The sequence below is a fragment of the Carettochelys insculpta genome, chromosome 18 (genome assembly GCF_033958435.1).
Source record: "Carettochelys insculpta isolate YL-2023 chromosome 18, ASM3395843v1, whole genome shotgun sequence".
Classification (NCBI taxonomy): Eukaryota; Metazoa; Chordata; order Testudines; family Carettochelyidae; genus Carettochelys; species Carettochelys insculpta.
Genome location: NC_134154.1, coordinates 24,860,080 through 24,877,026, shown reverse-complemented (window position 1 = coordinate 24,877,026; position 16,947 = coordinate 24,860,080). Strand labels below are relative to the sequence as shown.

Genomic DNA, 16,947 nt, shown 5'->3' with positions numbered 1-16,947 from the left:
GTTTGCTTAATTGTGGCAAGTGGCCTATTACCCTTTTAAAAAGATTCCTTTGGGTGGATTCTCAGCATTACTTTTTACTACTGTAGAACATTTTAATGCACATTTTAAAAGTGCCTGATCAGTACATCAGGTCACACACTCAGCTCCTCCCAGCCCCTCCAATCCTCACTCCATTGGCTTCATGCCTCTTCTCACTTTAGACTCAAGTTCCCCTATATCTCGTCAAAGCCCTTGAAAACCTTGACCTCATCCACACCCGACGCCTTCCAAAATCCTCTTCTCCCAGAGGCAGCCACCCCAGACCCTGACAAAGGCGCCCAGCAATGGAAAATCAAGACTGGAGAGGGATGATAACAACGACATCAGGCACCTGCCATGGCCAGCAGATCTACATCGAGCATGAGCACAGACTCACAGGTGGGTGCAGCCATGAAGTGGGATAGCCAGGCCTCCCCAAGGAATGGTCATGCACCAACTCAGTGCTTCCCCACAGCAGGCCCCATCCACTGGTTTCCTATTAAAGCTGCCTTACCTCAGCACCTCCTCCAAGGGGCAGCTGAAACATTGTCCTTTTGAGGCTGGGAGGTACCCAACCACCCTTTCTGGAACTGGGAATTTTAACTTATGCCAGTGGAGGTGATCCTGGACCCCCATCTTTACAAGCAGGCCCTATCCTAGACTCAAAGCCCTGTGTTACCAAGCAAGAGAAAAACACTCCATGGTAGTGCATTTCTCCAGCTCCCTCACAAACAGCAAAGATTCATGGGTGCTCTCCACTCCTTCACCGTGACCCCCCCAAAGACTTCTGTAGGTCCAGTATGAAGCAGAGGCTATCCTGACAAATGCTGCCTTGGAACAAGCACCTACCAGAGGCAACCACACATTCACATCATCTTTAGGCCTGGAACATGGGATACAAGCCAGATGGCAGAAGGTACAGAGCCAGAGGTGCAACCATGACGCTGTACACTATTTAGCTGACCCTGCCATGGTTAATAGGCTTGTGATTTATATCTTATCAAAATAAATTTTAATTGCCTTTTACTCTTGTACGTTCATATAAAGCTATTTAACATGCTTGCGCAGGTCACAGTCACACTGGAGAAAGAGCAAGCATGAGCAATGTTTCAGGCCCATTAGTCTTACAGCCCTCACAGAGAGCAAACCGCCAGGCAGCTTAAAATATATTTAGTCCTCAAATGCTGATTAACGTCATCCGTCAATTCACAGCTCAGCCGGTCACATGGAGCCCAAACGCCACTTCTGCTCTTCCAGCACAGATCAAACTTCCACAACAGTTTGACAGCAAGTTTTTTAACCCATATAAAATCCTAGTCACGTGACTATAATTAACGGATGCAATTTGGCTTAGAAATTGAGCTGCAACTCTGACAACATGGCAGAGTGGTCAGGTAACAGGACCTACAGTCAGGAAGTCCCAAATGCTAACCCTTATGCCAACAGAGAACCCCCTACTGATAGATTTCACCTTCCAGCTTGCAAGAATCTGATACCAGACACCACTTCACAGGAATCACTTCCTACCCTCCTTCAGGAGGCTTGATATAAATTAAAGTGGTTTAAATAAGCAAGCAGGAAACCTTGATTTAAATAAGATTTTGTTTTGTATTTGTATATTGTACAAAAAAGGCTTGTTCCGCTTCCCTGTTGTGTCCATTCAAACATGTTTATTTGCAATGCAAATATACCACTTACTCTAAACACTGGTACCTCTTTTTGCTAATTGAGTTTATATTGTATCTATATAAACCTATTTAAGGAATTATGTAGCTTAACATGCAGTAGTTCAGATTCTTAATTTTTACATTTTTAATTATGTTAAACTGTGCCACTCACCAGCTGCGTCTACACGTGCACGCTACTTCGAAGTAGCGGCACCAACTTCGAAATAGCGCCCGTCGCGTCTACACGCGTTGGGCGCTATTTCAAAGTTAACTTCGACGTTAGGCGGCGAGACGTCGAAGTCGCTAACCTCATGAGGAGATAGGAATAGCACCCTACTTCGACGTTCAACGTCGAAGTAGGGACCGTGTAGACGATCCGCGTCCCGCAACGTCGAAATTGCTGGGTCCTCCATGGCGGCCATCAGCTGGGGGGTTGAGAGATGCTCTCTCTCTAGCCCCTGCGGGGCTCTATGGTCACCGTGGGCAGCAGCCCTTAGCCCAGGGCTTCTGGCTGCTTCTGCGGCAGCTGGGGATCTATGCTGCAGGCACAGGGTCGGCAACCAGTTGTCAGCTCTGTGTATCTTGTGTTGTTTAGTGCAACTGTGTCTGGGAGCGGCCCTTTAAGGGAGCGGCTTGCTGTTGAGTCCGCCCTGTGACCCTGTCTGCAGCTGTGCCTGGCATCCCTATTTCGATGTGTGCTACTTTGACGTGTAGACGTTCCCTCGCTGCACCTATTTCGATGTTGGGCTGAGCAACGTCGAAGTTGAACATCGACGTTGCCGGCCCTGGAGGACGTGTAGACGTTATTCATCGAAATAGCCTATTTCGATGTTGGCTGCACGTATAGACGTAGCCACCATATTCTATTTACGTGACTAAATGGTATTTTTTTTACTCATTTCATTCACACTTGCATTTGGATAAAAATTTAATTCAATTAAAAATATACAAAAGCAGCACTGAAAACTTGTTTTTATGAGTTAAATAAAACTACGTTAAATGTGCTATATATATCAGAACATTAAATTACACCTTGCATTTTAAACTAATCAATTTATAAAACAATGAAATATCATCTGCATTTAATGAACTGATGAGCTTGTTTCTGGTCATCATTAGACAGATTTTCAAAAGTGTTCAGTTCCTGAAATAGATTAGGTGCCTAAATCTCATGGGAGACATTTTTGAAGAATGTATTAGGCGCCTGCCTGCCTAAATACCATTGAAAATCTTGCAGCATGTCCTTCAAGTTTTTAGAATTAGTGTATCTCATTCTCCCCTTCTCTCACGGGTTTTAGTCATAGATCAGATGAAGCAAATGAGGATTCCTGCTTTTTCAACTCCCTATCAGCTTCTCAGGTTTGAATTAGTTCAAATCAAGAAAATATTCTCTCTGCACCTGCTAATTAAAATGAAACCAAAAGACATTAAGGCAAAAGCTCTTCTGAACAATAGAAACAAAGTACATGTACTAAAAAATGTAAATACTATCATTCCCTCTATTGTAAAAACTGAAAATAACAGATACTTAATACAGTACAAGACTTTGTGATATATCTTGACTTGACCTTTAAAGTTAAATATTTTACCCTTATTTTGTGTATAATTTAAAAAAACAACATCATTTCATTCATTTTTTTCCAAAATTTAAATGATTAGTCAATTATATTAAGTTTAGGCCTTTACATACATTGCCAATTTCAAATTTAATATTAAAAAGGTTGTTTAAAAATAATTGTATTTAATCTACAATTTAAAAAATGCCAGTTCACTAAGAAACTACTTTAACTTAAAATAATAATCACTGACTTTTTTCCACCTTATTTTCATTGTAAAGATATACAGTACCATGATGATATATTTTTAAAACACATGGATCTTTTTTTTTTCCTTGTTGCAATCATGAAGCCTTTAGCGGAGTTGCACAAGAGACACATTTGATCTAAGGTGGCTTGCGCAAGAAAAAAAAGAAATGCTAATACATGATAGCATATTTACTGACCGCTGATCAGGAGCCTGATTCTGAGAGGTCCTAAGCAATCCCAATTCATATTTTCTCTCTCTCTCTCTCTCTCACACACACGCACAAAATTAAGTTCAAAAGCATCATGAGACCATGCAGAATCCCATCAAGCATCCATAGCTATTAGTAGACCAATTCAAATGTAAATATATTTTGCAGTTAGGATGAGGTGCCACCCAGCAGGTGGTGAGCTGCTCATTTTAGCACAAATGTTGAAAACACTGCACTACACTAATAGAATTGGCATTTATCTTTCCATGAAAGCAGACTAATTATAACATTCTTTTGGCTGGCTTCTGAAGGCTTGTCTGCTTAACTGATATGTTGTGCTTCAGTTCTCAGTTGTTCCCTCTAAAAGATATTGTCAGTGTCGCACACTAATACTTTTTATTGGGAAACAGGCAGAGTTCCCACCCTGAATGGAACAAATACAATAGGGTATACTGGTGGCTCTCACACTTTCCAGACTGTCGCTTTCAGAAATCTGATTTGTCTAGCATATCCCCAAGTTATACCTCACTTACGAACTAACTGCTTACAAAATCAGACATAAAAATATAAAGGTGTCATAGAATGCTACTACTGAAAAATTATTTACTTTCACATTTTACTATATGATTATAAAATAGACTGGAATATAAATACTGTACTTAGATTTCAGCATATACACAACAGTATAAAAAAGTCATGGTATCAAATTTTAGTTTGTACCCTCTGCTAGTGCTTTTTATGTAGCCCGTTGTAACACCAGGTAAATATCTAGATGAACTGATGTATTCCCTGGAAGACCTCTCCATACCCCCTGCTTTAGAGCCACTGAAGCACACCATTCACCAAATATTTGGATGGTAGCACTTACAGTCCCAAGACAACATCCAGATTCCACATACTACAACCACAGCAAGACACACCATTCCTGCCTCCAGGAGCTGGCAATCTAAATAGAGAAGACCAAGAATGGGAGGGGAAACAGAAGCACAAAGGAAGAAGTGACTTGTCATGGGCAGGCAGCAGATGACTGGCAGAGCTTGGAACACACACAACCACTCTGGGCCCTATGCACGACACTACACTGCACCCCCAGTTTGGTCCCCACCTCACATTTGGCTTTATCATAAGCTGAAACAAATATAACAATACAGCCTTGTTCTTATCCTCGGCCATTCCTAGGGTGTCAATGCAGAAGCATCTCTGTCCCAGATCCCAGCTTCCTGTGTGGAGAAGGTCACTTTCACCATGCTGGTAACCCAACAGAACTAACAAACTACACCTACCATAATCGGTCAGCAGCTTTAGGCAGGGATCTAACGTGATAACAGAAGAACACAGATACACACTACGAGAAAGCTACAGGGAGAGAGGAAGAAAGATCCTTGTTCTGTCTCTGCATAACCATAAGAGTTCCAAACAGTGCAATGATTATAGCCCAGTCTAATGATTTTGTGTAACATATAATAATATATGTTACAGCCTCACAGAGGTCAGCAGCTGCCAAATGCTGCATGTACATGTACAATTTGCAAGCCACATTGTCTGATGGGGGATTCACAGTAGTTGCCTACTCTGAAATAAAAGGGCTTTTCCAGGTCTTATTGGACACTTAACTGCCCCTGCAACAGGACCATATCTGCTTGTAATTAGTTAAGCTGCTGCCAGCATTCGGCTTTTTGTTTAAAAAAGGAATCAACAAATCCAAAACCAAAAAGCATCCAGCATTCAGATAAAATGGGCAGCAGAACATGCCAGGGAACAGGTGCGGTTTATAACAAGAAAGCTAAATCTGACAATTTATGCAGAAATAATAGGAGGTGCACAGAGAGGGATGGTCCCAGCTCTTCCCTCCCCAATGTTGGATGCATCTGGATCCTGCACTGTGCTGCTGCAGTTTACACATTTCAGGTAACAAAGAGATGCTTCTGGCTTCACCCACTAAAGACCAGGCGCAAATATGCAGAGACTTCAGGAAAAGCCAGGCCCAGGAGACCAAGGATGCTGGTCGGCCTGAAGGAAAGGATGTAATGCTGCACAAGGTCTAAAGGGGGAAGGGAGAATAGGTAGAGAATGACAGAGCAGATTGGGGAAGGGAAGTGGAGCTCACCTACCTGAATGCCACACATCCCTGCGAGGCTACTTCATATTCTGAGGAGCCCAAGAGAGTTAGTGCACATCTGGGGATGGAGTAACATCCTGTGTATGGCCCTCAGAAAGGGCATCAGAACATGCCCCCAAGGCTCACGTGATAAATTTGCTCACCCAATTAGGAGGAGGAAGGTCTCTCTCTGCTGGGTGGAGTGAGAGTAGGGATGTTAACCCTACTAGTCTCATAGGGAATTTCCCCATCACTTTGTCTGGGGAAAGAAACAGCTGTGTGAGGGTGAGGAGAGCTCACACCTTGGCTGAGCTCCAGGAATGCCAGAGATGTCATCCAGGGACAGCTCTTTGGACTGTGCAATACCTGCAAATGATGCTTAGTATTCACATGGCATTTTTAGTTCCAACGCTCCCTGCAAACAGTAACCACCAAAAGGCAGGCAAATGGTTGTCCCATTTTACTGATGGGAAAACAGAGGCTGTAAGGTTAGCAATGTGTCCAAGATCCCTGACAGTGTGTCAGAACAAGGACCAGAATGCAGCAGTTCCATCTCCTAACCCTGTACTTGTAGTGAACTGTTCCATGCCTCTCATAAAATTACTGTCAGAGAGCCACACTGCTGCTAGCTGCAAGGAAACACGCTGAACATGTCACATCTATATCCCACTGACTTCCATAATACCCAGCACCTCAAAGGAGGAGACGTACATCCTAAGCCAGGGGTCAGCAAGCTACAGCTCTGGAGACACATGCAACTCTTTAAACGTTCAGTTGTGGCTCTAGATGCTGCCACTGATGAGTTCTCCGTGGCTCCCTGTCCTGCCACTGCCGAAATAGTAGAACTAAATATAATTGGTTTAATGGCCAGCAGGGTGGCAGGAGGGATCTGGTGGTTAAACCAATTAAATTTATTCATTATTTCAGCATGGCAGGGCAGGGACCCACTCACGCTGCAGGTGGGGGAAGTGAGCACAAGAGCTGGGGAGGGGGTGGCCAAGTCTGCCCCTGCTGGAGCCACCCAGCCCCATTGAGAAGGAGGAAGAAGAGGAGGAGGAGGAGACAGGGGAGGCAGTGGTCACGGAGGAGCAGCAGTGGTGCACAGAGCTGACCAAGCAGTACTGCCTTCTGTTGGCTGAGCATGAGTACAGTAGTGCCTCGATTTATGCCAGGGTTGCACCCCGGCGTAACTCAGGTGGGGCGGGGGGGCAGCTTTTTTCCCTGGCAGAACACATGTTCTGCAGCCAGGGTTGCAGGAGGAGCATCTGGAGCTCCTTTTGAAAGGTAAGTCCTGGGACAGGGGGAGCCGGCTGGGAAGGGTTACAGCTGTGGGAGGGGGACAGGAGTGTTAAGCCTGGGGTGGGTTAGGGCTGCAGGGGAGGCAGAGTTGAACTGGAGCTGTGTGTGGATGGGGGCGTTTGAACTAGGGCCAGGGGGTGGGCAAGCCGGAGCCGTGCGTGGGTGGTTAACGGGGCTGGGGGTGGAGTTGAACTGGGGCTGCGCAGTCTGGGGGTGTTCGGCCAGGGCAGCAGGATTCTGAGTTGCACTTAAGTCCTGTTAATGCGAGTTAAACGCAACTCAAAATTGTGCATTTTGAGGGTTTACTGTACAGCGTACACCTGCAGTTCAAGCCATACAAAATCTTCTGCATGACGGGAGAGGAGATGCCCCATGCACAGCTGGAGGAGCTCATTAGCTGAGGCAGGTTACTCTTGTGGATATAGAGGGGCAGGACTGGGACTGAGGGAGTTAAACCTGGGGATGGGCAGGCACAGATTGGGAATGGGGTGTGGAGAGTTGATGAGAACATTACTATTTCCTGTTTAAGAGCCTATCCCCAGGCACAGCGTGTTCCTTGTGCTCATTTGCTCTCCAATGCAGGGGTGAAGCTTTCTAACTCGTACAAATCATTGTGTGCGCGCTGTTCTTAAAATAGGGGTTACAAAAAGTATGGTTTGTTATGTATTAAGGACTCTCTTGTATTCACATTCATTGCAGCTCTTGAGGTATTGATTTTGTAAGTCAATTTGAAAAAATGGCTCTTCTCTCTATTCTGGTTGAGGACTCCTGTTCTGATCTATCTCCTCAGGTCCTTGTACACCAAGGAAAACATATGTATGAGACCCTGCTGTAAACTGCAGGCAGTCTGTTCAGAAACCCACCTTCCAAAATGGACAATGGCCTTTGTCCCTGTTGCCATGCCCCTATTAAAACAATAGCAACTACTCCACACAGACCCGATAAGAAGGCTAATTACAGTCTCAGATCCTGGGAAGGAGCCATCACAGCTATCTATCTAATGCTAGTTTAAAAGCTACCACAAAAGGGTGAAAAAAAAAATCCTTCCAAAAGGGAGTATCTTTGATGGAGGTGGCAGACTCAGATTCCAAAGCATTTACATGGACCAAGCAATTCAGGAAGGTGCTCTCTGCTGGATGAGGGCTCTGCATATGTTCTCACTGAGGGAACCTCATGTTTTATAAATGCAAATGTTATCGACCTTAGTATACATTTCCAAAAGAGCTAATCTATGGGCTGGTACATACAGTTTCCTGTTAGGAATGCTTTTTTTTTTTTTTTTTTTTTTAAATTTAATTGAATCTGCTGATTTTTAACTACTTTCTGATCACTCTCTATCTGGGTACGTTTAAAACAATGAATTCCTCAACAATTCTAGCCCCTGCCCTTTTGTGGCAAATAAAGTAGAAGTGGTTAACTACTGTACAATATTTCAGCTGAAAAGAGAAGTCTCAAAAAAAGGAAGGAAAAAACATAACCACATTTGATCAGGGTCTGACAAAGAGGAAATAAAAACTGTCTGGGTTTAAATAATATGTTTAAAGAGAGGACACAGATGTCTTTTCAATCATATTCTACAATGGACTGTAGTCTCCCTGTACAGATGAAACCTACGGTAATATTCAGGCTTTCACCTTTATTCTCTGTTTTATCAGAGATCATCTGCTGATCACCTGTGAGCTCTATGGAATAGCACTTTACATTTCAGTGTCAACACAGAAGTGCCATGGTAATGATTGAAAATATTTACATATTGCCTCACTGATTGGTTCTTTTGACCATCTGGCTGGGCTCCATTTTAAAAAGGTTTTCAAAATATAGTATATATTATTTTTGAAGTGAATTCTTGCACACAGCTTAGGTCCAGATACGACATTGCACATGAATCCATCCCTACTGCAACTCTTAATCCTAAACAGTAAAGATTGCACTTTTACAAATTTCATCCCAATTTTAGCTGAAATAATAATTTTCTTATTTACTTAACAGAAAAAGAGTGCTTAATACCTTCTAGAATGAACAAATGTGCCTACTAAGCAATGATGTCTCATTTTTAATGAGGCAAATGGTCTCATCTTTTTGACAACTAATGAGTCAAAAGGAAACGTCATTTAGGTTTGGCACAACTTGCTTTCATTATTGTACAGATTAAGAGATATTTTATAGAAAGGTTCTCTTCAGGCAGCAAGAGCTTGTAGTAGCTCAAAAAACAGGCCCAGAACTGCTGCTTGTATCACAGTAGCATCTAGAGCCGCCCCCCCGGCCCCCAAGTCCTTTTGTGCTAGGCACCATACAAATACATAATAGCTACATCTACACTAGAGAGTTTTGTCAACAAAACTGGTGGAGTGTCCTCACTAATAATGCGTTCTGTTGACATACTGTCAACAGAACTTGGCACTTTTGTCGACAGTCTTTTGCCCTTCTCTTTCTCAACAGAATCTGTCAACAAAAAAGTTCTGTGGCAGGGGGGCCCTTGTTGACAGACAGGGCTTCTGGGTCACCAGGCAGCACTGTGTGCTGTGCTTCCTTCCGGTTGGTAGCTCTGTCAAGAGGACGGCCAGGCAGTCCAGCCACGCACTGTCTACAGAGTGATTCACCTTCACTTGCGGCTGCATCTCTCGACAAAAGTTTTATTGGAAGACATCTTCCAACAGTAATGCCTGTCGAAAGATTGCTATAGCGTAAACATAGCCAGTGAGAGACAGCCCATACCCAAAAGAGCTCACAAGCTAAACAAAGACAATAGACATCTCAGTGGACTGGACATGTTAGTCTGTAGCTGCAAAAATATGCATCTGACAAAGTGGGTTTTACCCATGAAAGCTTACATCCAAATAAATCCGTTAGTCTTTAAGGTGCCACAGGACTCCTCGCTGTTAAGGCAGACAAAGGACACAATTCCTATTTTACAGTTGGGGGTAGGAGCACAGAGAAATCAAAAATTAAAACCTAACAATAAAACAAAGGCTACTGCCCAGAGGTACGATAACTTTCTTATTTGCTATGACTGAGATAAATCGGCTTTCCAGTGTACTGAACAATGCTTTGGTTTTCCCTAGCCTTGTTGATCCTATCTTTCCTTAGACTCCATATTGGAAACTCAGAGATACTGAGCTTGTGCTTTTTATACAGAATTACTAGTTATCTCAGCTGCCTTTCTTCCCTATCCTAGATACAGTGGTAGCATATGACCGTGATTTAGGAGCCAGTCCTGCTGGCCTTCAGTGATGAAGACTTCAAGTGACTAAATTAGGAACAGTATCAGACCTTAGGAAGCTGGCTTTAAATTGGATTTATCCCTGAAAACAAACAACTTTAGTGGGATTTACATCAGAGTTTTAATCACAGAAAAAGCTAAATGTTTTGCTGCTTAAATCTTTGCTAAAAGAGCTTTAAATATTTACTCCAGCTGTAGCTAGTCAGATTAACCTGTGTTGGCAGAAGGAATGTACTGCCAATTCAGCAACTGATTTTAAAGAAAAGCATCCCACCCATTCCCCTTCTCCTTATTGCACCCAAATTAGTGGTTTAACTTCAACCTGGTATTCAGATACGTTAATCTACTCTACAACTATGCAGTGGGGCCAAAGGAGCGGAGCCAAGCGTGGAAGAGGTGGGGCCTAGGGCAGTCGAATCTTAGTGCCCCCCAGACCATGGTGCTGGGGCCCCTTTCCTCAGAACTACATGGAGCAGTGCTGCTGTGGCACTTCACAGGGACACAGCGTTCCAGCCATCAGCATTGCCAAAATAGCAACAGCAATGGTCAGAGCTCCAGAACCTGGGGCAACCGTCCCCTTTGCCCTTACCCTTTGTCAGGGGGCATGCCTTACAGATACTACAGTAAAGGCTGTGGAATAAGAACTTGACTAGAGAACATTGAAAAATAAATGAACTGACCTAGTTTATGTTCCTGTCTACAAATAAAGTTTTAAAAAGTTTAACACATTTACAGTAGGTTTCGTAACACTATAACCAAATTGTGCATAAAAAGTTAAGTTTACTGCAAGATCTCTTTCAAGTACTTAGTGGGAATATTAAAATTCAGTTCTCCTCTGAGAAGCTGCTGCAAAACATCCCAGGTTTCTTTTCTGGGTGACTCCTGGTAGATTTACAAGTCAAAAGATGCATATTCTAATTACTGGTGCTGCAAAGTCAACTTGAGGTCCGAAAGCCAAGGTCTACCTCAGATCATCAGCAGTAAAAACCTGCTAAGGCATCTTAGATGAAGATGTTGTTGATGATTCATAAAATGGAAGAATCCTACCTACTCTTTCAGCTCCACGCTGCTAGCAGGGAATCAAAACAGGGTTTTGCCACTAAAGCAATCAGGCATGGCTCAAAGACACACAGCATACAGACATGGTGAGCAGGTTCTGGTAGAAATGTGCTCTTTTTAATACAGCCACATTTTCTCATTATAAAACACACCGACATTTGCAATATTAATACTATTCCTGCAGGGTGAGTGTTAGGAAAGATGACCCCATTTTGAAAATTAAAAAACAAATTTGAAACTCTACACAGCTTTTCTCTGAAGAAGAGTCTGCAACACAGAACAACTCTTGTACTTGCATGGGGCACACTGTTCTGTTACATTTTCAACTCTACTGAAATCAGCCGAGTTACATGGTTGGAACAGAGGGAGGGACTTGGCCTCACCAAGGCCTAGGGTGAGGAATGTCATACTGCTGGAGAGGAAAGCACATGTCCTGGCATGACAGTTTTGTGAAATAAACTACTGCACCTAACAAGCAGTATCATCCCTGGGTACCAACAAACCAGCAGAAGGAAGCTGATTCCAAAGCAAATTTTATTTTGCAGAATCTCCTCCTTTAACATTCACTGGAGAGAGACAGTTCCCCTCCCTAACCTCAAGGCATTCTGACATCCATGCTGAACACAGCCTAGCTGCAGGGCTCAATGCTTTTATTCCCCTGGACTCCCCAATAGCAGCTGCCAGAAATTTCCCTTCAGGGCATATCACATGATACAGAATGGTGCTGATGATATCAGTGTTATCTTATGCAAAAGGATCTGCACAGAGATCAGGGAAGAGGGAAATGCCCTCACCATCCATGGAGCTCAAATCTTCTGACACGTCTATGGAAGAGGCTTTCATAAGGTCAAGCGAAAGGAGAAGCCCATAACAGAATTAGTGCTTCTCTGAGGTGAAGTCTGTTGTGAAGGGAACTTTACTCAGAACGGGAAGCAATGTATAAGAATAAAACATTTTGAGTAGTTTTCCTTATAGACTTGCAAGAATAATCAGCACTGTTAAAGTCCAGTCCCTAATTTAATACATCTTTTTCCTCTCCAAGCAGTGATGATGCATTTCCAGTGCCAGGGTTCAATATCATCTTTGTATGACTTTCTGGCCAAGTAGCCTGACAAATAGAGCTAGCAAAGTATGCAGAGAGTCAAAAACTCATCCTGTTACACAAAACAAGCAAGTGGACAAAATACAGGTGAGGCTGGAACAGAGGTTTGCTACTTAGGAACGGCTGCTGAAAGGTTAAAGCTTCAATTAGTCTTGCCCTAATATGCATTTCTAGCAGGCACTTATTGCGTGTTAAATTTTGTCACCAAAAGGCCCATTTAGGAGATTTACACAAGAGATGGTGAGCTTTAAGTGTTATACTGGGCTCACAAAACAGACAGGATGCTATGTAGCTATGCAAAATGCCTACTTGGGTACTATCATTCTTCAAAGCGTTACTTTACAGTGGATGCAATTAAAAACAACACAACTGCTTACATTCTGTGTTATGCTCCAAAATATCTGTTAGTCTATAAGATGCCACAAGACTTCTTGTTGTTGCAGAAAGAGATGAGCTTTCTGTTTTTCCAACAGCATTTTAAAGTCTCATTTTCAAAGGTATACAATTATTTAGACATTAATCTACCTCCCCTTTGTTTCTCAAACTTTCATTCATTTTATTTGCTACTAGTGAAGAGGTAAGCAACAAAGTTTGGGTATGTTCCAGCTAGAACACGATGGACACAACAATGCCAGGCTGAGAGGCCTATGGATGGAAGCGTTTCCAGCTACAGAATCTGGCTCGGAAATATTAAAAAGAAAAGGAAGAGCCATGTTTCCATCTTGCAGGGGGAACAACCAACTCAGCGAAAGGAAAATTAAGCAGCTTAGAAATGCCTACAATTGGTTTTTCAACCTGAGATATGACAAGAAGATGTAAATATTGAATTTTAACATTAACGGACATGAACTTAAAACCATGTTCTGTTTACTTTAAAGGGGGAGGAAAAAAAGAAAAATATTAACGTAAGTAAACACCTAGGGAAGTCACTCTGCATTCTTCCTTTCCCCTAAAAGAAGGCCTCTGATTAGCTAGAACTATTGAACTAAAAAAAGACCCCAAAATACACACAACAGAAATTCACACCCCATTTTGTGCCTTTCTGTGACATAAGGAAAAAAATTTGTAACCTATTAATTCCAAACTTCCAGTGATTTTGTTAGTAGCAGATCTAGACCTTGAGTGTAAACTCTCATGCAAGGCCACAACAGAGCTCTCCCAGCCTTCCCAAGAAGTCATAACCATTGACTTCAAGTCCAAATCAGCAGACTGGGGAGTGACCCTAAACCAGATTCCTAATGACTAACCAATTCAAGCTACATTGTGAAAGCTCAATGGTAGTTACCCACAGCTGTACTATAAAAATTGGCAAATTGTCCCATACCTTTTCAAAGAACTTAATAGAATTAAGTCCTTATGATACCTCTCCAGTCTTGCAAGGACCTGACTCTTCCTGTATGTGTTGGGATAACAAAGCCTTTCTAGTGACTCCTGACAGTGAAGTGCTAAGGTATGCCAAGGTCCCCCATATGTTGTACTGTTACACATGTCCACTTTCTAACAAGGCACTGCACTGTGGCCTTCTCAGGTATTATGGGTTGAATCAGATAATTTCCTTGAACTAGTGACTAAGGAGCAGTTATGTAAGCAGCAGCAATACAAACAAATTGTAGTCTTCTTTCCTATCCATGAAATTAATTGCACTCATCATGACAAATTAAAAACTTTAAACCGTTAACTCACTATTATAATTTATAACCTCACCAGGCATACAAGAATGCTGGACTGCATTTTTCTAGATTGGTACAGCACACCATTTAGGACATTAGCCAATTCTCTCTGCTTTTGCCCTGGTTTACAGGCTTATAAATTGGCCATAAAAATTCACTCTGAGCAAGAACCTGATGTACATGGCCTCAGCTAGGAAACTAAGCTGCAGAATCACTCTGGTGCAGGAAGAGAGAGAGGTGAATCATCACCGGTTATCTTATTTAAGGTCTCTTTCCAAGCTGCCCAAGTGCTCTTCTTTCCCTGTGGACATAAAGGTACTCTCAAGACTTTTTAAAGGCTATGTCTACACTACAGTGATATGTCAACAGAAGTTACTGTCACAAGAGATCTTCCAGCAAAACTTCTGTCAACAGATCACATACACACACAAAAGCAGATCAAAAGAGCATTCTGCTCTGTCAACAGAGAGTGGCCAGACTGACCTGTCGCTCTCTTGACAGAATGGCCCAACCGGAAACGCAGCAAACAGGGCTGCCCAGTGAACCAGAATCCTTATCTGTGGACAGAGGGGTCCCCTGGAGCCTCTACATGGCTTTTTTTCGACATTTTAGCCACTACTCTTCACTGCAGAGAAGCAGAACACTGTACGTGGAAGTGCTGAGTTGTGTGTGTAGACACTCCCCGTTTTTGTTGACAAAACTCAAGTGTAGACATAGCCTTACAGAGCACAGTTATCTAAACACTATCAAAGACCAAATGGAATCTTTGTAACTCTTCCAAAACTAGCCAAGACAGCTGACTCCTTGCATTTTTCTCACTCCTTCCATCCTCCTCTCTGACTTAAATGTGTTATGGTGCAGAGGGTGGTCATAAGGGCTCAAGATCACTTAACCCTGTAGCCCTTTTTCCCCTGCAGAATGGAAAGATTTGACATCTGACACCTAAGGCAGGATCATCCATGATAAGACCTGGTGTATTTTCACACTATTTCCCAGTTCCCACAGTCCTACTCACTGAAGACTGAATATTCAGATAGTTTCACTACTAACCTCAGTGCCCATATTACTGATATCTAGCCCGCTGAACTGACTAAACACCCTTATTGGGCAAAGGTCCCGTTGACTTTAAAGGGAGAACAACAAGGCTGATGCTGAGTATTTTCTAAAATCTCACACTTCACATTAAAATAGAAATAATTTTCAAAAAAATGTATTGTTCACTATTTATGTTGTCTGTTTACAACTGGCACCACTTTTAACTTAGGCACTGAAACTGGACTACTGAGGTTCAATATGGGTTTACAGCAATTTTCAATTTCAGATTCTCCTGTTCTAGTACAGTGTTTCTTCAATTATGTTCAGTGGAATCCTGTGTTCCATGAACATCATGCAGGTATGTCACAAGCATCTGACACTTTTTGCTATCATTTACGGATGGTACACATTTTCTGTTAATAAACCCAGATAAATGTTACTTCTTCACTGTTGTACCTGATTAATTTACTTTATTTTGGTTTTGCTGCATATGTTGTTGGATTTTTGGGGTTTTTCTTTTTTTTTTTTTGGTCTGAGAACAATTATTTTTGAAGAAAATTTTCACAGGTGTTCCGCATTAAAATATTATTGTTTGGTGTTCTGTGGTCTCAAAAAGTTTAAGAAACACTGTACAATGTTGTACTTCAGAACACTGCCTGGGAAAAATTACAAATAAATGCAAATTTGATTTTTTTCTCTTCACCTCAGCAACCCTCAGTTTTAGGGCTACAATTCGATGCATAATGAGATTCTCAGAACACTTGTTTACAAAATCTGAAATCTGGGCCTGACTTTTACTAATGTTCATTTTTAACAAGAAACAATTATTGTGCTCCTTCTCTATACAAATCAGCTTCAAAATTAATTAAGAGAGGGGAAAAAAATCACAAATTAAAGTGGCTAGTTTAAGACAACTCAAATAAGAAAAATGCATTTTTGATTGAAAACTTAAAAAGAAGGGGAATTAATGCCTCTTCACAAGCAGAGCATTTCTCCAGAAAGGAGGGGTGGTTAAAAAGAAAAACAACAGGTTAAGAAATATTTCCCAGTGGATTGTATTGGTCCTAGAGCAAATAATTACATTCGCACAAATTCACAGTAATGAGTCTTGCTAGATTCAGAAAAGCAGCTACCATGCTGTACTGCCATGCTCAGCACCTTGTGCCACACTTCAGCACTCCTTACAATGTCATGGCACACCCAATATATATAACCCAATCCCCTCCTCCTCTCCCGGAGCCAAGCCCCCACCCCAGCCCCCTGCTCTAACTCAGTGCTGTCCCCCTCCCCGCAGAGCCAGGCACCCCCAGCTCTAACCCAGTGCCCTTCCCCTCCTCCAGAATCAGGCACCCCCAGCTCCCCGCTATAATTGCTCACTCCTCCACAGAGCCAGGCGCCCCCAGCCTCCCCACTCTAATTCAATGCCAGAAACTCACTAGAGCCGCCGCCGCCACGGCCACCGCCGCTCCACAGCTGCTGCCACACACTTCTTCCACCAAGCAGTGGGGCGCGTGTACAGAGCAACCGACGGCACTCCCAAGGCATGGCTCTGAGGCACATTAAGTGCTGCTTAGTGGCACACCGCTTGCAGAACACTGCTATACTATAAAGAACACCATATTACTCTGCATCTTTTGAATTGATCCCTCATGTAACAATTTGTTAAAATATGTAGTGTAGCTAACTAGCTATAATATTGTATCAATATTACAATAAATAAGGCAGATTTATTTTTATTAGAGTCTGTATAGTCTAACAAAAAAAA

The 16,947-nt window shown here is 42.6% G+C and overlaps 1 protein-coding gene across 5 annotated transcripts in view; it reads right to left on the bottom strand.

Moving 5' to 3' along the window:
* The window catches only part of PITPNM2 (phosphatidylinositol transfer protein membrane associated 2), a 230,574-nt gene that overhangs the window by 208,461 nt on the left and 5,166 nt on the right, over positions 1 to 16,947 (bottom strand). The gene's annotated exons all lie outside the window — the stretch shown is intronic.